Genomic DNA, 22321 nt, shown 5'->3' with positions numbered 1-22321 from the left:
ATCATGCGGAAATAGAATGATTATTATAATGCATGCAAACGTCATGGGTATAAATTAATACTGCATGGGGATCAATAGTAAGTAAGAAAATTGGATAATTAAGGACAGATTGGAAGTGAGGGTTAAACATAGCCTCTAAAGGCATTCCCAACACAGCCTCCTACTGCCATGAATGATCGGTCTTGCTAAAAACAAATATTATAGGTAAATAAAAATATCTACAATCCCTCGCGAACATCTTCGTCTTATATATTATAATTTCTTATCTTCGCTTTTACCTGGGAGAGTGTCCATTTCCCAGCTGCCTTGACAGACAGCGCAGCCTTGGAACACTCTGGCTTGAGATGCACGTGACTAGGCTGACCTTTGACTGTGAAACTCTCCGTAGTTGAGGAACTTTCCCGAAGCTGAGACTTGCTGACTTCGTCCCCGCGATGGGTTAATCCAGGACTGTCCTCGCCTAGTAGTTTCCAGACATCTTGTAACGACGCGCGGTCGTCTGATGAGAACGAAGGTTGCCATGGCGAGACGATTTCGTCACGAACAGTAGACGATTCCGGTAGGCCTGCTTTTTCTGCGAGTTCCGTGTTTGAAGAGTGTTTTTGAAGTTTTTGGGCCGACGCGGAATTCTTTTTCCGAGGAGATAGCGAATGCTGATCATTATTCCTCGCTAGTTTTCTCTGTGCATACTGCAGTTCTTTGCTTGTTAGTTCATATTGCAACTGTTCCAAACCCCGTAGTTGGGATCGGGATGTTTGCGCCACATTCTGCGGATCTTTGGACGATTGACGTGCCTCAATTGAAGGCGATTTTTTCCCTCCTAATATATAACGATAGAATAACATTCTAAAATCAAAACGGTGGCAGCGGTACACTAAATATAATCGATTTTACCACGAGATTACTTATTTCAGCATCTCTCATTATACCAAAGCCGCCACGCTGCAGAGAAACAAGAAATTTTCGAGTTCTCAATAATTGTAGTTTTTCTCAACTTCTATTATATAGGTTTAAACTTTTGTTCTTAACAATTTATCAAAAATGGTTTAAAGACGCTCTGCAAAACAATTTTATTTCATATTTCAATGCAAGGACGCATTAAACGAATGTTTAGTCCACCCGTTTTCGGTACATTTTCAAGTACAAGTTTAACTTATATCTTATCAATTAATATAACTTGCATGTTTTCTTTCAAATGTTCCAATTGAAGTTTTTCGCCATATGCTTATAACCGACCGGCGTTTGCCCAGACGTTATTCCGCGGTGTTCTGGAGCCCGGTCACGTGTCACTACCCTACATGCGGTAGTGACGTAATCATCGCGGGATCTCTTTGCACATGCAGTTAGTCTTTTGCGAACAACAGAAGCTACGCATCATGATTATAGGAAAAATGTATTCAATTCATTCTTACAGTAATTTTATTCGACTAACGTATATATATTAATGCCATCTTAATAGATATTCCAAAATATCCCTTCAAATACCTTTATATTTCAACAATTCAGCTCTCAGCTTATTTCCCATTTTAATCAACTGTTCGCGTTCTTTTGTTACTCCATTTTTCCTTTGAGCAGCTTGACGTAGTTTGGTGTGTAATCCTTTAGATGACGATACTACTTCCTTCATACCGGGACTTCTGAAAAAAAGGAAACGTTTAAAATTCAAATCCTGACTAAATCATTCAGAATTTTATGAAGTGAATTTAGGGTTTGTTATGTGTTGATGAGAATGTTGATGAGAGGTTTTCCAGCCGCAATCAATTTACTGTTTTGGAAAAGGTCGTAACTTACAAATTGTGAACGGGTTTGAATGAAATATAACTCCATAGACAGGCGTCATAGCTATATCACGCTATTTTAAGTGGATCAGAACAACAAGGGATATGCATTCTATATATGGTCTAACAACTGACAGTGGTTGGGTTACATCACAATCTATACGTTTGAATTAATTCAGTAGATTTAGAATGTTCTACGGCAGTCGTGATTTTTAAGATTCTAAACACAAATAAAGATAGTATTTCAAAAGCGTCAAACAGTACACTCACCTTTCTCTCGAAGGTCTTGTATAAACTGACTTTCTGGATTGTACGTATTCAAAGGTTTTCCGTGACTGGCAAGATCCAATTTTAATGCTGACAACTGCAGAAAATCATCTCCTGCCTGTCACACAATTCTTGACTAGATGTTGCTAATATTTCTACCTCGGGTAGTTTATCTGCGACAAACATTAACCCATACTTTCATAAACGATCTCTGCAGAAACTCAAATTTCTTTCTATAACACCGACGAATACAAAAATTTCGGACATTACGCTCTCAAACAGATAAATATCAAACGATTATCAGTAATTCTTCCGTATCCACACTATCGCCTGTAGGCTGTGTTACACTCACACTCATTGAGTGTGACATACAAATTTTGTCATCACCGATCACAGAGAAAGTTATTTCTTAATCGATACAAAGATGTAACGAAAAACACTGAAAATTAAGCTCTTATTCGAGTGGAAATACCGCCATGGAAATGTTATGACTCCCACTCAACAAGTTCGAGTGCGCGTTTAAATACAATAGTTCCTCGCTAACTCGAACTCCCTAAAGAAAGGAAAATTGTTCGAGTTACCGGGGGTTCGAGTTAACCGGAGTTGGTGTCATATTATGTTTATTATACACTGATTAACTTTTTATTATTTCGATAGTTTCCGGTCCAGCATATGGCTGTCACAAGTGATATCTTAGGTTCAGCATTATAGCTGCTCGCTTTGTTGCTCAGTGAATCACCCAGGATGTTACTGACATTCCTGCCCTCCGGCTGATAACTAATTAAATCCTCTCTTAACTGCTTGCGGTTTTAAAAGCACATATAATTTCGTTCGATCTTGCATTAACCAACAACGGTAATGTACAATTGTAAGTGGGTTCACCGTTAAGCTTCAGACTGTGATACATTTACACGTTTAATTTGTTTTAATGTTATATACCTAAAGAATGTCTTTATTATATCCATTTTGCATCTGCGATCTAGTTATTTAACAATATCATTGAACTAACCTGGTTTCCTAATGATACAGCATCAATATTTCTCTCCAAACCCGTTTTGTAAAATTCGTCAGCCTGGCGTCTTTTTTGGGTTACCTGCAGCTTGAGACCAGAGTTCTGCTGCTTCAAAGCATTCATTTCTTCGTTGGCCTGACGATTCCCTGTTGTCAACTGATAGTGAAGTTGATATGTTTAGTTGCTTCTGACGAACCTGAAAAAAGAAAGTGCGTTGATCATCAATGCTCGACACAGGTTTCTAAAATCCAGGAATGTAGCACTCGAAAACCAGCCCCATTTACACTATAGACTAAATTTATCGGCACGACATATGTTACTGCTAATAAATACACACAATAAAAATGCGAGAACATACATCACAAACATTCTCAGCGATGTTTTATGGTTGTCGTTTTCCAGAGAAAATTGTGAAAAAGGTTCAAAACATTATGCGACTATTTGCACGTGGAATCGATGTTAATGAACAAGAGAGTTATTTTCTAAATTTCCCAGCTTTAGGAGCTATGGCAAGGTTTTCAATTTTTTAATGGAAATTTTGTATTTTGAAAATTCGAAAACGTTGTTGTGACGCGGTCAAATGCTCCTGCAAGTAAGTTAGCATTTTCTTGTTTTGTTTTTAGCTTGGCTAGGTCGACATTGCCATGACGAAAGAAAAACATATCATATTTTCAATTCGGAACGTTATCTAAGTATATAATATAATTTAACGGGATTGCAAAAAAGGTTCAAAACGTTGTGTAGTGAAATTTGCTACAAATGTTCGTCAATATTCTGGACACCAAATCTTGAAGTATAATGCTTTTGGGGATTTTCCTCACTGAGAAAAATCAAAATATGTATGATACATCTAAAAACAGACCAAGTAGCCGTGCGTGTCCGTAGTTTTAATTTGACAAATTCGGTCAGTTAACTTTTGAAGAAACAATTTTAAGACACAATTTAATAGAAAGAGTTATAAATTACACAGGAGAAATCTTATTTTAGATGTCGCGTTAATAGCTTCAGAGATTGAGTGGTTTTAATCGAGCTTGTTAAAAACCAAGTAAATATTGTTTCGCTCGAGAATTTTTCGCCGACCGCCCCGTCCCAGTCCTAAAATCGCATCACACATGTTTCAACACGCCATCCGTGCGTTTCGCCGCCCTATCTTATAGACGCCCTGGCGTAAACTACCTAAAGACGTGCAAGAATATATATTGTGAAATAGGCAATTATATTATATACCTTATCTGAAATTCTAGTCGGTTAATACAGAATGCCTTTCGTGCGATTCCCACAATTTAAGTTACCATGGTCAATAGTACAATGCGATTGGAATATCAGCTCTTACAAAAATCTTAATCCTTGATACTCCAGTTGTGTCTTGCAAAAAAATACAGGCATTTTTTTCAAATTTTCACTCGGGTAAATTCTCAGGGCTAATCAACATGCTATAGTGTTTTTTTAATGACCCACAAAATTACGTAACTTGAAAGTCAAATATTTGACTTAACGGAAATATTTGCAGTAAAGATAGTGAACAGTTATGTAACTCGGTGTAATAAATCAGCATATCGAGGCAATGTATGTAGGGTTGTTTTTTATACTACCCGCGTGCGGAGCGAAAATCCGCAGAAATTATTCAGGACATTGTAGGTTAAAATTTGACATTAGACACAGAAAACTAATTCAACGTTCAACTATAACTATTCAGATAACACAATGAAAACTGCTGGGTATGCGGGGGATGAGGTAATGTTTCAATTTAATGATGCTATGTTTAAGCTTTGTAACTTCTTGAACTGCTGTTGTATGGTTGAACTTTGTTATCTACCACTTACCGATTGTGCTGTTCAGCTGTGCCACCAGACCTCTTACATGAACATTATCCTTACTTCAATCTAAAACGTAAGTTGGCTCAGTATTTTCAGTTTTAGCATTTGTATTAGCCATGGATTGGGTCAGTTCGCGGTTTCTCGCCTTCACTTCTCAAATTTCTTTTTTCAGACTTGTCACATATTCTGAAATGTTTAGTAAAGAAATACCAGATTAATTCCATTCACACTGATCTTTGTTACGATCACTATAACGATTAGTCATTCTAAAAATATGTCTTTCAAAATACAGAAGCTATATATGTACAGTAGAACGGGGATTGCCTAATAAGCCCCGGGGGGTCAAACCCAGGCTACAGTAGAGTAGCTATATTAAACATAAGGTTTTAAGAAAAAATTAAATTCATCCATGCATAGAAAACAATCTGGCTTTATATTTTCGAAATTGTTTTGTTATGAAATATTTTCCCGCTTTATTATCATTTAATTACCTTCCGTAATGGGTACGCCATCTCTTGCATTAGTAATCGATCCAGTGGTACGTTGCGTCAACTGTTTCGTCAAATCCTCCATGTCCTCTCTCATTTGATGAATAACAGACGCAAATTTTCGTTCTGAACTGGAAGTTCTTTATTATTCATATTCGCTGCTGGTGTGCCAACATCTTCGACTGGTGAAACATGCATGACTGATAAAATCTAGAGAAATGATAAAATCTTGCGAAGCAATGGGAGAGGTATCGATGTTTAAGAATTAAAAAACGAGTCGCGTGCCTTTATGGTGTAATAATGCACGATGGGGGAATGTTGGGAGAATACGAGAGAAGCTTGTAAAACACGAGGCGTAGCCGAGTGTTTTACAAGCTTCTCGAGTGTTTTACAAGCTTCCCGAGTGTTTTACAAGCTTCTCAAATCCTCCATGTCCTCTCTCATTTGATGAATAACAGACGCAAATTCGTTCTGAACTGGAAGTTCTTTATTATTCATATTCGCTGCTGGTGTGCCAACATCTTCGACTGGTGAAACATGCATGACTGATAAAATCTAGAGAAATGATAAAATCTTGCGAAGCAATGGGAGAGGTATCGATGTTTAAGAATTAAAAAACGAGTCGCGTGCCTTTATGGTGTAATAATGCACGATGGGGGAATGTTGGGAGAATACGAGAGAAGCTTGTAAAACACGAGGCGTAGCCGAGTGTTTTACAAGCTTCTCGAGTATTCTTCCAACATTTCCCCGAGTGCATTATTACACCATAAAGGCACGCGACAAGCTTTTTTAATTCTTTTATAATATAAGAAGAAATTATAGGGCAACAACAAAATTTATTTATTTGATCAATAATGAAATTCTTCTTACATGTTATTAAAGATGTTGCTTAGCAACAAAAACTTCAAAAGCCAGAAGCGTGCATTATGGCCCAGTGAACTCTAATAAGACTGGAACGATAACTCAACAATAAAGACTAGTCATTGGATGAAGCCGATTTGAATATAATTTGCTGATTAAGGCGGCAGCCGAGCGAGCAAATCAAGCCTTCAAAAGAACTGGGGAGAGTGAAAATTCCGTAAAAATCGTATTTTTTGGCAAAAAAATTGCGAGAAAAGTGCAATTTTTATTTGACCACTTCAACTTTAAACAACGAATTTACCCTTTTTGGATAGACCTAAGTAATCCGCATCATCTTACTGTAAAAACCGGCGAGGTACCAGCTTTGTACTTAAAATATTTAAAGAATTTGAACGGGCCGAAAAAAAACTTCGCCTTCAACTCGCAAAAAAAAAGGTTTGCACCTTTCACGTTCATAAAACTTGTTTTTTAGTAAAATCTAAGTGTCAATGCTTGTTTTAAGCTTTTATTCATGATCAGATGAGAAGGATTTGTGTATAAAAACCGGCGTTGTTTTGGTGGTGTAATTTCAACTCTTGGCCTTCATGGCGGCCATCAGTGCTGGCTTCAAAGATGGCGGCCAAGTTATCGTTCCAGTCTTTTTAGAGTTCACTGTTATGGCCTCACAATGCACGCGCGGTAGCCAATCAAATTGCTCGTTATATCATACTTATATTATAAAAAGGTTTCAGATTCGCGAGCGCAGGGTAGGTCCTCAATTACATCAGTACAAACTGAAAATAATTTTGGAATGTGTCAAGTGTTTCGGCAATGAAGAAAAATCGCGTTATTACTCCGGCGTCAGCGACGGAGTTGAAAATTCGCCTCGGTTTTGTTTTGTTTTTGTTTCTTTTTTTTATTTTTTTTTCGTCGTGGCAAGTCTGAAATGGTGCGAAATATACTAGTGTTTAAAATGTGTATGTGATTGCATTTATCTATGTCCCAGTCTTGTCTCCCAAGAGTTGTGGTGCACAGCTTTGGCTAATTTTCCGATGCGCGATTCGATTTCGCTCGCATGATACAGCAATTCCTCCAAGAGGAACAAATAAACCGTTCTTTTCATGCTTTTCGATTAAGTTTAGATTGAATTGGGGTAAGAATATATTTAATACATGTAGATTCTGGTCCTATTTTAGTAATATCGCTGCTATTTCGCCGTTTAACAAGATGATGTGGTCGTGTATGGGCGCTTTGACTCGTCATAGTTTGCACAGGATTGAAGATTTAATTAATATAACTATACAAGCGCGAATTCCAAAGGCAAAGTGTTAAGGTAAGACAAAGCGAATGTATCATGCCGTTTATTTACATTTTTGAACAATTGAACTTCTATACTTTTTAAAGTACGATGTGCTTCTGAATTTTGCGATCGAACAACATTTAGGTTCGCAAGGCATTTAAATGAATATGATTTATATGAACTGTATTGTTTATGTTCAGAAGCTTTATATTGAAGACTGGCACGTGCACGGCACGCCGGAGTTAACGCCAGAACAGGCGTCTTGTTTCAGTGAAAATTACATGCGCGTTAAACTTCGAGTAATATAATCAGTAAGGTTTCGAAAACTAAGATATTTTCGTTTGATATTTCCGTCCGCATCTAAAGTTTATACATCTTGCGACAGTTACCTCGTTAAGCACATCAATTGGCTTTTAAGTATAGCCACTACGAGAGGAGCATGATTCGACTTGCAATCTATTTTCAACAACTTTATTACGGCGAATAACGGAGACTGAATTTGGAATCGATGAGTTTCCTGTTACCACTGCATACAATCATTAGTTGAATTACGAATTTACATAAAGAGACTCTATATACATAGTTGTGGTATAGAAGAACAATCTCAAAAGATGTCTCATTTGGCACCAATGTTTTAAATCATTTTTAAAATTTCTCGAGGATTTTACACCCCGTCACACCTTGTACAAAATTTTGTTCAATTTACATCATTTCCTCTATTTGTGTTAATCTGCCCAGCTGGAAGAGCTAGGGCCCCATATACGCCGTATAAAAACCGAACGCTAAGCGTTTACAATCTACCTACAATCAAGGTGTAAAACTCACCTGATATTTGGGAAGGCACGGTTAGTCCATGAAGCTTGAGGATAGAAACTGATTCATCTCTTTGTGTCTTCAAAATATGGATAACACTATCCTTGTGAAGCAGTTCACGTTTCTGTTGTTACACCAACGATAACGCCTGATGTGAAAAAATACAGAAGAGTTCTATCAACCTTAATGTTGACGTTGAAGTCCCTGATGATCAGTTTAGTAACATTATATCACTTCATATGGACCTTGTAGGGCTGAAACTTTAACGGGATTCCAAATTGAAAAAGGGTAGGGTAGAGGCAATGGAAAGGGGTGTAAAATTTTATTTTTTACATATTCATATATATATTCACCTCTTCTTTGCCTTGTGTTAAATTCTTAACTAGTTCTCCTTGTTTATCATATGTACCCAGTTCTTTCTTCCTATTCATATCTGCGCTGCCAATCTAACTCTAGCTCAGCCCTAGAACGTTCCAACGACGACTCTCTTTCCAAAGATAAAGACAACTCTTTCTGCCTCCTAAAGAAAAAAGTTGGATCAAGACCTGAATTTACATCTTTAATAGAAATCTTCAATACGATACACGACTAGTAATATCAACACAAAATAGGATTCGTAAATTGCGGGTATGTTTTTTTTAAGATTTTCGATCAAACTTTTTCACTTTTTCTTTACCTTAAAAAATCGTTTGTTATCAATCCTTATTTATACTGTAGTACAATATTAATGAACACATATTTGCACTTCAGCTCAGCGAAGGAGGTGTTTTAGACGGATGGATTGAATGGCTTCAAATAATGGCCAGGTTTATCTGACCAGATATGTTTAAGCCCCATGAAAAATCACCTCATACGGTGAGCCTGCAATTATTGAGGAACGTTTTACGATAGGTCGGAATTTAAAGACAATCGAGAAAACAAAGTTATATTCAACGTTTATTCGAACCTCTCAAAATTATTTTTTCTCCGCGCGAGTTCAGATCTCATATTGGCATCCTGTTGATGCAACGTTTCCAGTTCAACATCCTTTGCTACAGTTAATCTGGAATATTCCTGGTTCTGTTAGTCCATCTTGCTCTTTAAGTTTGCGATTGATTGATTTAGCCTGTGTAATAAAAAAAAATCACTTGTCACCTGTAAAAAGTCGTTCCTCTCGAATTGTTAAAAAGTTGTCGAATTTCAACATCAACTTGTTCAAAAGCACTATTCTTGAACGGATGAATTCATGAAAGTCATAATAAGGCCTTCCTACAGCCCAGTATTATAGGTTAAATATGGTTTCTCGGTTCAAAAGCGGATATATTCTGAGTTTTGAAATAGACATGCCCTGTGGCAGAACTTAGGTTTGTGAAAATAAACTAGAACAGCTCACATTTGGATACTGGACATATTGAGAATTAAAAATATTTTCAAAAAAAGCTACTCGTAGACACTAGACACGAGTAATGAACCTTTGGAGGTTCACAATCAAAATAAATAATGCATTTCGACTTACGCCAGATCCACCAATGAACATATATTGGTACAGAAATCAGAAATTATGCAGAATGTGAATGATTTAGGTAAGAACCCATTTCAATATACATGGTCTTGTCCCCCGTCCCTCCCCCCCTGAGGAATTTCATAAAGCTTACGTCTGTATTGTGACATCATTTTCCTACAGTTTGTCCACAAGTCTCCATTCCCTTTGACGATGTTCCTGTTCTTTAGCTTCGAGTTGGTTTTGTAATTTGCGAATATTCTGTTGAAGTTGTCTTTCTTCCTCAGTGAAACCCTGGAATGAACAATCAGAGGTTTAAATAATGTTAAAGCATCATTGGGATGATCGATATATAGCTAATATACCAGGAGTGTATATACGGCTGTACATATTGTATTGTACAACCATAGGAAGCCCAGACAAATGAGTTGAAGTTAATAAAACTCCGTAAAACACTTGAGATATGTGTTAAAATTAATCAAAGTATGTTATATGCTACAAAACTACTGTTAGAACCATGTATGTAGCGTGCTCCAGTGGCGCTGCCATTTGACTATGCAACTAGTGACGTAACTTACTATATTATTGGGAAGGATGGAAACTCTCGCCTCATTTTTTAACATGTTGACGAATTAAAACACAAATTACTATAGTAAAACGGCACGTCGACTGCTAAATGCCTACCGTAGTTTTAAGTTGAATAATCAAACTATACTTTCATAATAAAAATAATGCTGAATGCAAAAGAAAGCGCTGGAAAAACGTACACAAACTTTGTAAATTTGCCGAAATTTACGTGAATTCATGCGGGATGTAAGTACCTACCCAAAATGGCGGCGGCAAAAGAATCTGATTGGTCGATCATTCTTTGTTACCTTTCTCGACCAATCAGATTGGTTTATCATACTTTGTTTACCTTTCTCGACCAATCAGATTCTTCTGCCGCCGCCATTTTGGGTAGGTACTTACATCCCGCATGAATTCACGTAAATTTCGGCAAATTTACAAAGTTTGTGTACGTTTTTCCAGCGCTTTCTTTTGAATTCAGTATTATTTTTGTGATGAAAGTATAGTTTGATTATTCAACTTAAACCTAGGGTAGGCATTTAGCAGTCGACGTACCGTTTTACTATAGTGATTTGTGTTTTAATTTGTGAACATGTTGAAAATTGAGGCGAGAGTTTCCATCCTTCCTAATAATATAGTAAGTTACGTCACTAGTTGCATAGTCAAATGGCAGCGCCTCTGGAGCACGCTACATACATGGTTCTAACAGTAGTTTTGTAGCATATTACATAATTTAAATAATTTTAACACATATCTCAAGTGTTTTACGGATTTTTATTAACTTCAACTCATTTGTCTGGGCTTCCTATGGTACAACCCAATTGTTGCGTCTTTTCAATAACTAGACACTCAAAAAACTACCACAAGAATTAATGTTTGGTATCTTGTTCTACGTGAACATTTCTTTGTTGGGGTTTTGTTCATAATGAAGCGACTTGCAAATCGCTGTAACCACAATGTTAAGGCCCTGTTACACTGCGCAATTTTTCTTGCAACTTGCAGTGCAATTCTACTTTTGAAAGATGTATGTAAATTTGGGAATAACAAAACTTTTGTGTTCATACACTTCACGCACTTTTCTTCTGCAAGACTAATAATTTAAATATCTTAGCAGTGCAATTGCATTGCAAGTTGCAAGAAAAATTGCACCGTGTAACATGGCCTTTAGTACTAATTACCAGTGAATTCGAATTATGGCAGTCTGAAAGGAATGTCTAAATAGAAATCCATTCTGCAGAATTTCATAGATTTTATTTATCAACAAACCAAACTTAAATGCAATTCTCATGCAACATGCAATGATCATAGTTAACTGGTTTGAGTTATTCGAAAAACAGGTCATTTGATCTGAAGGTTATGTTCATCTAAATAATTGTTAATGAACAGGCATATTGAGGTTTTTATGGTCTTAGGCAATGGAAAAATTTTCTGAAAAATTTCACAATCTAGAGAACAAAGGTCCTGTGTTTCTTGCCATTTGCCGAGGAAAAGTATGGGGTCTACTGCATTTTTCCATTGTATTAACACCAAAGTCTTTAAACACAGACATTTAAGACAGCTTGTCAGGTTTAAAAGCTGTAAGTTAATCTGCTGAAAATGTGTCAGATTTGGTGGAAACAAGTATTAATTTCATGTCCAGAGTCAACAAATATAATCCTTGATTCTAATTAAAATCCTCTAGTATAAGTAAACAGCAAAAAGTCATTTTCATATTTCAAGAAAAAAAAACTCATTTTAATGAGTTCAAATTTTTTTGAGAGAATTATAAGAAAATTTTCTTACTTTTTTTCTTAAGAAAATTTTCTTAAAATAAGAAAAGTTGCACGCAAATAATTTCTCAGTTTAAGAAAATTTTCTTGAAATTGGTCCAAAATTTCTTATAGAATGTTTATAATGAGAAAAATTTTCTTAAGAAATTTTTCTTAATATAAGATATATTTCCAAGAAAATATTTTCTTATTATAAGATAAGTTAATTCTCAAGAAACCCTAGAAACTCTGACATGATATTTTGTTACATGTATGAATGTAATGTAAATTTACTAAAATATTCATGAGTCATAATATAGAAAACACAGCAGACATTAATACATGAGAATTATAGGTCCTACATGATAATATAGAAATATAGAGAAATGATCATATATAATATGCACCTAGGCTTTGAAGGTTTTGTATTTGTCCAGTGCTTATTTGACATGTTTTTAAATATCAATTATTGCAGTACAGATCAATTATTGCAAAAGGATTTTTGTGGTCCTTAAAATCAGATGAGACATCATCAGATAAAGTTGAGAGTAAATAATTTAAAAATTGGAGTGAAGTAAATCCTAAGTTCACACTTAAAATAAAACTTTGCAATCGTGTTAGGAATTGAGTACATCAAACAAAAAATACTAGTAAATAATAATTTAGCTACTGTGGGGAATTTTAAGCTATTCTTTAGCTATCCCCTGCTATACCGGCATCTTTAAGAAAACTACTTTAAGACTATTATCAAATATGCCCATCCTTAAACCCATTCTACACTGCTTTTCTACCTCCCTATGATAGTGTAAATTCCAATCAATTCACCATGTAAATGCATGTAATTGATTCAAACAATATATAGATAGAGGTCTTATCCAATGAAATCAAATTGTGTTAAATCCAAAAACTGTCCCTAACAAGATATGGATGGATAAATGTATCTGAAGGCAAAAAAGAGAGCTTTGTGATAATTTTAATGATAGAGGCAGACTCTGATGCACAATTTATACCCTTTGGAACAGTCCCAACCCTGCTGTGGAGAAGCACTGTTACATTAACCCCTCTCGATTTAGTATCAATCTGAAAATATAACTCAACTCTTTATAATATCCTACATTTCAAACAAAGACATTAGAAACACTGCCATATGCTGCTCCTTCGTTATATATATCACAACATTGGACTATTCTATTTTGCTCCTCTGAGGTATTCTAGCCAGGCCATAATTGCTGAGGAATTCTAAGGTATTGTTTAGCTATCCCTACTATAGCCAACTATTTAACTATATAAACAGATAATAACATGGAAAATCATAGCGCAAATCATTGAACGATGAAAAAAGACCTAAATGCAATTCTTGATCTATAATAGGGTCGAATAAAGGCTAACGAAGGCTAACAAATAAAGGCTTATACGTTGTATATATATAATAACACACTCGATCAGCATGTTGGCATATGACATCATGAAACATCAACTCACCTTATTAGATACCACAAATTTGCGCCGATATAGTGTATATTTTTTCACATCCTAAACGTCCATATCTTTATCGGTAATATATAAAGTAAATAACAAGATAGAAATCCATATTCGCCATAAAAAAACAATATTTCTTTGATATGCATTTATAGCGTTATAGGTTGTTTCGCTTAGTATTCAAATATCCCTCGTGGTCTACGCTCGAAAAGCATAATGGGATAAATAGAATAATCAGGCTCTGCGTCAGGCTGGACCATACAATTATCAGTATTAAACCTTTGAATGCTTTGAATTTTCTCACGCCGGATTTCTGTAAATGAAAACATTTTGCAAACATTATATTATGACTTTCTTCTATTTTAATGGTTCTTGACCGAACATGTCACGCCATGCTTGTAAAGTGCAAGTACGAAAAGCTTCATTGTTGACTAGGGCATTTTTACTCATACTCATAATTAGATAAATTAATAAAATCATAAATATATATATATATATATATATATATATATATATATATATATATATATATATATATATATATATATATATATATATATATATATGGGTAAGAGTTATGGTGTTCATGAGGTTTAGAAAACACAAAAACATCCTGATAACAGATCTCAAAAAGAATTGATACGAGCCTCGGATGTTTTACAAGAAACTCGTGTGTTTCTTGACGTTTAGGTCAGCAAAGGTGTCGATTTTAGTGATATCAACGGTCGTACTGTCGTCATAACTGGACTACCATATCCACTGGCTTTTGATTGAAAGGTGGTTTCAATTAACCACCTAGCTAATGCTGTTTTAATATTCGCAAAAGTAAATTGGGAAACGAGTATCTTTTGAATATCTTTCATCCGATAATAGAAATACGCTTGGATTTCTGGTTACTCAAGTTTGATTTATTAATAATATGGCTTTTCAAGATCCTCTACTCTGATTGGTTGGTCGTAAAACACATATCCGTCGGTCAATAATCAGTTATTATTACTCCAACAATCGTAAAAATCCATTATTATCTCTAGACATCTTCTCCAAAGTTCAAAAACATTTTTTTGTTTTCCCTCGCATTTCAGGTGGAATTGAAAAAACAATTCCTAGATGAGGTGGTAAACAAAAGAGAATTTAAGGTTGGTTATAAAGTGGTTCTAATCATTATAATTTTTTTAAGAAATAAACGAAACGAGGAATATGTGGCAATTCGGAACTCCAAAGTTAATTTAGCCCGTGTTCAAATCTCTATATAAATTCGTGACTGTATATAATCTCTGAGTCATATATAATTGTTTATTCCATTACTACCACAATAGTTTCATAAACTTTTTCTGAGTCAGGAACAAATTTATTTAACTCATAATCGTGTATTTTTATGGATTAAATGGTCAACAATGGTATGGTCAGCGGGCATCTCGAGCTGTCAATCAAGCCATTGCTCGTGCATTTACGTCGTAAAAAAGATTTTGTGACGATTTTGGGTCGGATTACACAAAACTCTGCTAGATGACCCGCATATCCGTTCTAATCTGATACCTAGGCTCATTTTCCAAGGTTCTGCCAAGAAAGAACAAAAGCGGAACTGCCAAAAATGATGTAGCGGTATATTTGTATATATCCGACGTTTGGAGGCCTTCAGAGAGAGTTCAGACGAGCAACTGAATTAGTGAGTTCTTAATTGAACTATAATAAAGAACTATAATAATTTTTACGCCACATCAATAACTTGAAACAGCTTATAAGATCAATGGTTGTACTCTGACGAACATTGCTATCCGTGAATTGGTTAAGTTTTTGAAGAACGAAAATCATGAGAGTAACGACCGTGAACTTACTAAACTATATTTGAGTGGCAATCGTTAAACAGCTGAAGCTGCTAACGATTTATGTGATGCTCTGAAGAGTGGCACCTGTAAATTTACCAAGCTAAATGTAAGAGGCAGTGGTTTAACAGCTCAATGTGCAAAATATTTAAGTGATGCTCTAAAGAGTGGCACCTGTAAACTTACCAAGCTAATTTAGCTAAATGTAAGAGGCAGTGGTAATAAACTGCATGTAAGTGGCAATAATTTAACAGCTCAAGGTGCAAATATTTAAGTGATGCTCTGAAGAGAGGTAGCTGTAAACATAATAAACTAGATGTAAGCGGCAATGGACTAACAGCTCAAGGTTCTGAATATTTAAGTGATGCTCTGAAGAGTGACAACTGTAAACTTACTAAATGAGATGTAAGTGACAACGCTTTAACAGCCGAAGGTGCTAAATATTTAAGTGATGCTCTGAAAAGTGACAAATGTAAACTTACTAAATTAAATGTAAGTCGCAATGGTCTAACAGCTGAGGGTGCTAAATATTTAAGTGATGCTCTGAAGAGTGACAGCTGTAAACTTACTAAACTAGATGTAAGCTAGTGTCAATGATTTAATACCTGAAGGTGCTAAATTTTGAAGTGCATGATGCTCTGAAGAGTGACAACTGTAAACTGATTTACTAAATGTAAAGTCCTAGTGGCTGCAATCAGTTTAAAACGCGTAAAATGTTGTCAAATGTTCTTGTTGAGACTTACGACGACTTGCCTCTTGTACAAACAATTTTTTTTTCAAAAAAAATTTTTTTCCCGATATTTTTGGTCGATTATATTTTGCCCAACTGGATGAGACGTTTTATGAGACAAAAGATAAAATGCAAATTTTCAGCCCAGACTTTCATCGCTCTCTTTCGAATGTGTTAAGTCAAGCTCATCTAATGGATTAGTTCCGCCTTATTACTCGGGCTACCGTAGGTAGCGAGGTTGCCGTAGGTAGACGGAGTTATAAAATGGGCTCGGTTTTTTCTTTTGCGTCGCGAGTTTACAAAAATCACGCGTGGGCGGCACGAATTCTTCGAACCAACCGAAATCGTCCTAGGATCGTTTCTCGCGCGGGTGTCACGAACATGCCATGTCACTACGAGATAACTGTAGCCCGAGTGATCCGTGATCGCCTGAGTAGGCATCTTGTTGTTTATATTTCAAAGAAAAGCGATCGCAAAAAGTCGATCAAGCGACATTTTGCACCGTCTGGAAATCCGCCTTAAAGCCTAGTTTCGATAGTGAAGTCGTTGTCTTTCGCTACCTGTCGTTTGGAGTAACCTTGAAAGACCAATATACCGATACAGAAAAACCGAAAACGACAGTGTCGTTGGGATAGAAAAAACCCCTATCTCAAAGACGTATAACGACAAGAAACGACAAAATTCTGGTCAAAGCGGTCCGGTGACATACAGAAGAATCTAAAATTTATAACAAATAAGTATGGAATATTGTACTAAGTAGAAAAAACTTATATGAGCATAAACAAATTTAGTTGAAGAAGAAACTCCTTGCTAAGGGCCTCCTTTTTGTTTTGGTATAGTGACGATGTACGAAACTGTCGTTTTCGGTTTTTCTTTGTCGTTATCGGTCTTTCAAGATTACTCCAAAGACTCCGAAAGACACGTAGCGACAGATAACAACCTTATGGAAACTAGGCTTCAGTAAACAAAGTAAGCGCAGCACGCGCGCGAGTATCACACGTGCATTGCTTAAAAAAGGGAATTAGAGTTTGTAGTCTTTTTTATAGTATTCTCCAAATTGTAATTCTAATAAGTATTTTGTAGTTTATTATTGTCCCCGAGCCGGTGCGAAGCACCGGGCGAGGGTACTAATTCCGCCCGGAGATTTTGATTACGCCCGGGAATGCAAATGCGAAATGAAAGTTGTCCGCCATTATGTCATGGACGTTGGGCGTTTTAGTAAGTTATGCGCATGCGTGAGTTTAAGACGAGTTAAAACTGGTAACCAGCAAACGTTTGCAAGCGTGCGATTGGCTAAATTAAAATTTTGGCTCGCGACAGCATAACTGATATTTTGAATTATAAAACTTTTTTTAAAATATTTTTCATTTGGATTGTTTGAAATATACGGAAAAATTCACTCGTAAAAATGATTAAAATGTAAAGTAGATTATGCTTTCGGGTAGAAAAACTTTGATTGAAATAGGTGGTGAAAAATCTACGATTTTAAAGCATTTTTGGAGCGTTTTGAGCAGGTAAAAAGTAGATTTTGTATTATAAAGCATGCAAGTATTTCGTAAGTTTAACGTGTAGATTTATCAACAAACGTACGACACACCACCTTGAATTTATTCGTCAATTTCGTTAAAAGATTTTGATTGGGAAAGCATTCATCTTTAAAGGTCAATCTGTTTAAAAAGGAAACGAAATTTCGCTAAAAATTGTAGTATTTAAAACTATTCGTAGCGCAATTAATGAATTACGATTATAGTTGAATGTGCATGATAGCTCGAGAGTCGACTTTATAATTGTACCAAGATATAGGACTATACTTATACGGCTTCGATCATTCAGCAGAAAACGAGTATTACAGAATTTCAGTGATGGAAATATACGTTTATTGCTTCAGGCGAGGGGACTTTGCATGCAATGTATTTCTAGTAATTTCACTAATTTGTATGGTAAATTTCTTTGTATTAATTGAAAGTTGTATGTAAATCAAAACTACGTACGGCCCGATTTTTGGTGGACTGTTCAGACAACCCGATATTTTTTTTGACGGGCTTAGGGGGGAGGTAGGTGGCATGCGTAAAGAAACGTAATGGTGTTTCAACCATAAACAAATTCCCAAAATGAGATTTAAATCAATGGGTTTAAATGGCTGACGAGGAAGCTAAGAAACTTGCTGCTGCTGCTGCTATCTTGGTTGCCGTTACGTTGTGGTGAAAAGAAGAAAGGCACGCAAAGACAGGAAACGTAATATGTGGCAAAAGAGTTGGATTGCCAGAAGAAACGAAAGAGGCGCTTATCACGCCCTCGTCCAAGAAATGAGGCTCGAAGACGAAGAAAGCTAACGAGGGTATTTGAGGATGGACACAAATACATTTGAGGTATAAGCCAAGCCAAGTTAAAAGATATGTGTTTTTAAATTTCTTTAGTATCAGTTTCGTGTTGGGAAGTCAACAATTTCTGCTTTGATACCTGAGGTGTGCAATTTATAACCAACTTTGAAGTGAAGTTCTTCGTAACACCAGAACTATCAGCCAATCCGGGAGCAGTGAAGTTCTTCGTAACACCAGAACTATCAGTCAATCCGGGAGCAGCAGCCATGTATGTATCTAATTTTTCGCACCAAATTAAATTTGGAAAGTATGGAGAGTGAAAACGTTTCAGACGTTATGAAAACGTTTCAGACGTTTTTAAACAGGGATAATGTGAAGCCTTGCCGTTTCGGTAGTCCAACGTGCAGTGTAATATTATCCAACACGAGGAATATATTGTCATAGATTGCTTGCATCCGAACCAGCTAGTTTTTGTTGACGAACCAGACATTGTAAGTATATGACACCATTTTATTTCCTTGTATTTAAAAGTCACAACAGAGTGTGTCTCTTATTCAATGTCCTTTAATTCGTGTTACTGTAAGGCAAGCAAATAGTTCAGCAATATGGATATAGTGCTCGAGGAACGAGACTGTTGTTAGACCTGTTGAGACTTATATATATATACTTGTACTTGTAATTTTTGTACAATTCATATATGTACTTTTACTCTTAATTGAGCCATGTGTTCACTTGTGGGGTTATAGGGAATACGTGTTTTATATAATGCCATCTTAATACAGTAGTCAGTAGATACCAAAACATCCTTTAAAATACCTTTATATTTCAACAATTCAGCTGTCAGCTTATTTCCCAATTTTAATCAACTGTTCGCGTTCTTTTGTTAATACATTAATCCGTTGAGCAGCTTGACTTCTTAAAAAAAAGGAAAACTTTTAAAATTCAAATCTTGGCTAAGTAGTTCAGATTTTATGAAATGAATTTAGGGTCTCTTATGTGTTGATGAGAAATTTTAGGTTTTCCCGCCGCAATCAATTTTCAGTTTTGGAAAAGATCATAATTTACAATTGTGAACGAGTTGGAATGAAATATATCTACGTAGACTTTTTAACGTCGTAGCTACCATAGCGTCATAGCTATACTATAGCGTCATAGCTATACTATAGCGTCATAGCTATATCACGCCATTTCAGGTGGATCAAGACAGCAAGGGATAGGCATTCTATATATGGTCTAACAACCGACAGTGGTTGGGTTCCATCACAATTTATATATACATTTCAATTCAGTAGATTTAGAAGGTTCTACGTTCTTAAGATTCTAAACACGAATAAAGATAATATTTCAAAAGCGTCAGAAGTACACTCACCTTTCTCTCGAAGGTCTTGTATAAACTGACTTTCTGGATTGTACGTATTCAAAGGTTTTCCGTGACTGGCAAGATCCAATTTTAATGCATGCTGACAACTGCAGAAAAGCAACTCCAATAAGAAAAAGCAACCATCTCCTGTCTGTCACACAATTCTTGACTAGATGTTGCTAATACTTCTATACCTGCGGTAGTTTATCTGCGACAAACATTAACCAATATTTCATAAACAATCTCTGCACGAACTCGACTTTCGGTCTAATTACACCGAATACAAAAATTTCGGACATTACGCTCTCAAACAGATAAATATCAAACAATTATCATGCAGTAATTCTTCGCCTGTAGGCCGTGTTACACCCTCACTCATCGAGTGCGACAACCAAATTTTTTTATCACTGATCAAAGAGACAGTAATTTCTTAATCGATAAAAAGATCTAAGGTAAAACACTGAAAATAAAGCTCTTATTCGAGTGGAAATACCGCCTTGGGAATGTTATGACTTAGATTGAGATCTCCACTAAAGGCCGTTCGAGTGAGCTTTTAGAATACAGGCATAAGGCTGTCACAACTGATATCTTAGGTTTAGCATTATAGCTGCTCGCTTTGTTACTCAGTGAATCTCCCAGGATGTTACTGACATCCGGCTGATACCTAATCAAATCCTCTCTTAACTGCTTGCGGTTTTAAAAGTACATATAAATTCGTTCGATCTTGCATTAACCAGCAACACGGTAGAGTACAATTGAAAGTGAGTTCACCGTTAAGCTTCAGACTGTGATACATTTACACGTTTAATTTGTTTTAATGTTATATACCTATTTTCCATTTTGCATCTGCGATCTAGTTATTTACAATATCATCGAACTTACCTGGTTTATTATAATGATACGGCATCAATATTTCTCCAAACCCGTTTTGTAAAATTGGTCAGCCTGTTGTCTTGCTTGGGTTACCGGCAGCTTGAGATCAGAGTTCTGCTGCTTCAAAACATTCATTTCTTCGCTGGCCCGACGATTCACTGTTGTCAACTGATAGTGAAGTTGATCAATGTTTAGTTGCTTCTGACGAACCTGGAAAGAGAAAGAGCGTTGATCATCAATAATCGACACAGCTTTCTAAAATCCATGCAGGAATGTAGCACTCGAATACCAGCGCCATTTACACTATAGACTAAATTTATCGGCACGGCACGGATAAAATTGTTACCAGTGCCCAGTTCTATTAAGTTTTCAGGCTTATATACAGGGTGTATCAAAAAATGTCCCAAATGTAAAATTTCCGTTTTTCAGATATTTTGCAGAATTTGGCAAATTTTTGTGTTCCTAGAGATAGTTAAGACTTATCTGGTATATCTAGGCAAGTTTGGTTTTCATTAACAAATTATGTTACCGGGGGGGGTTCCTTTCCACTGATATTGAGAGGGCTTGCGCGTGAAAATGAAGCTGAAATTGAGATATTATTTAGCTGTATAAAGTAGGAAAGCTTTTTAATAAATTTCAGGAAAAAAATACATACTGGTAGCAACGCGCGACCCCTAAAAGTGACAAATATTTCATTGCGCGCAGTGGATTAAATGCATGGTTGATTTTAGCGTGACCGATCTCATAAGGTGGGCAAATGAATAAATTAAAGCGAGAAACGAAACAAAAGACGAAGCGATTTATTCGTGATGTTAACCTCAACATTTCCACCATTTCTTCTAAGCTTGTCTGAGCATGGTAAACACTGAACGGCGAACCATTTGTCTGTCTTGCCTCAAATTATCCATTTCGTTCGAATTCTTTCTTGCAAATCGCCTACACTACCACCGGCAATCTAGGCGAATGGACAGACAAACGGTCCACTGTTCAGTGTTTAGCATGCTCAGACAAGCGTAGAATGAAATGGTGGACATGCTGAGGGTTAACATCACGAATAAATCGCTTTGTTTTTGTGTTCAGTTTCTCGCTTTAATTTATTCATTTGCCCAGCCTTACATGAGATCGGTCACGCTAAAATCAACGATGCATTTAATCCACTGCGCGCAATGAAATATTTGTCACCTTTAGGGGTCGCGCGTTGCTACCAGTATGTATTATTTTTCCTGAAACTTTATTAAAAAGCTTTCCTACTCTTATACAGCTAAATAATATCTCAATTTCAGCTTCACATTTTCACGCGCAAGCCCTCTCAATATCAGTGGAAAGGAACCCCCCCCCGGTAACATAATTTTGTTAATGAAAAACCAAACTTTGCCTAGATATACCAGATAAGTCTTAACTATCTCTAGGAACACAAAAATTTGCCAAATTCTGCAAAATATCCTGAAAACGGAAATTTTACATTTGGGACATTTTTTGATACACCCTGTATATACAGCCTGAAAACTTAATAGAACTGGGCACTGGTAACAATTTTATCTGTGCCGTGCCGATAAATTTAGTCTATAGTGTAAATGGCGCTGGTATTCGACTACATTCCTGCATGGATTTTAGAAAGCTGTGTC

General features: G+C 36.1%; 1 long non-coding RNA gene and 1 pseudogene across 1 annotated transcript; both read right to left on the bottom strand.

The window, feature by feature from the left end:
* Window positions 1–218: 218 nt before the first annotated feature.
* On the bottom strand, window positions 219–18731 carry LOC114542255 (annotated as a pseudogene).
* Window positions 18732–19352: 621 nt separating this feature from the next.
* LOC114542252 lies at window positions 19353–20741 on the bottom strand. Its single transcript, XR_003689538.1, has 3 exons — window positions 20706–20741; window positions 19833–19930; window positions 19353–19378 (listed from the first exon to the last, which is right to left on the bottom strand). It is a non-coding gene; the product is annotated as an uncharacterized LOC114542252 (long non-coding RNA).
* Window positions 20742–22321: the final 1580 nt, after the last annotated feature.

This window comes from Dendronephthya gigantea, unplaced genomic scaffold, assembly GCF_004324835.1.
Source record: "Dendronephthya gigantea isolate DGI-Jeju-01 unplaced genomic scaffold, DenGig_1.0 000343F, whole genome shotgun sequence".
NCBI lineage: Eukaryota > Metazoa > Cnidaria > Anthozoa > Malacalcyonacea > Nephtheidae > Dendronephthya > Dendronephthya gigantea.
Note: the sequence above shows the minus strand (reverse complement) of the source record. Positions and strands in the feature narration are given on the sequence as shown.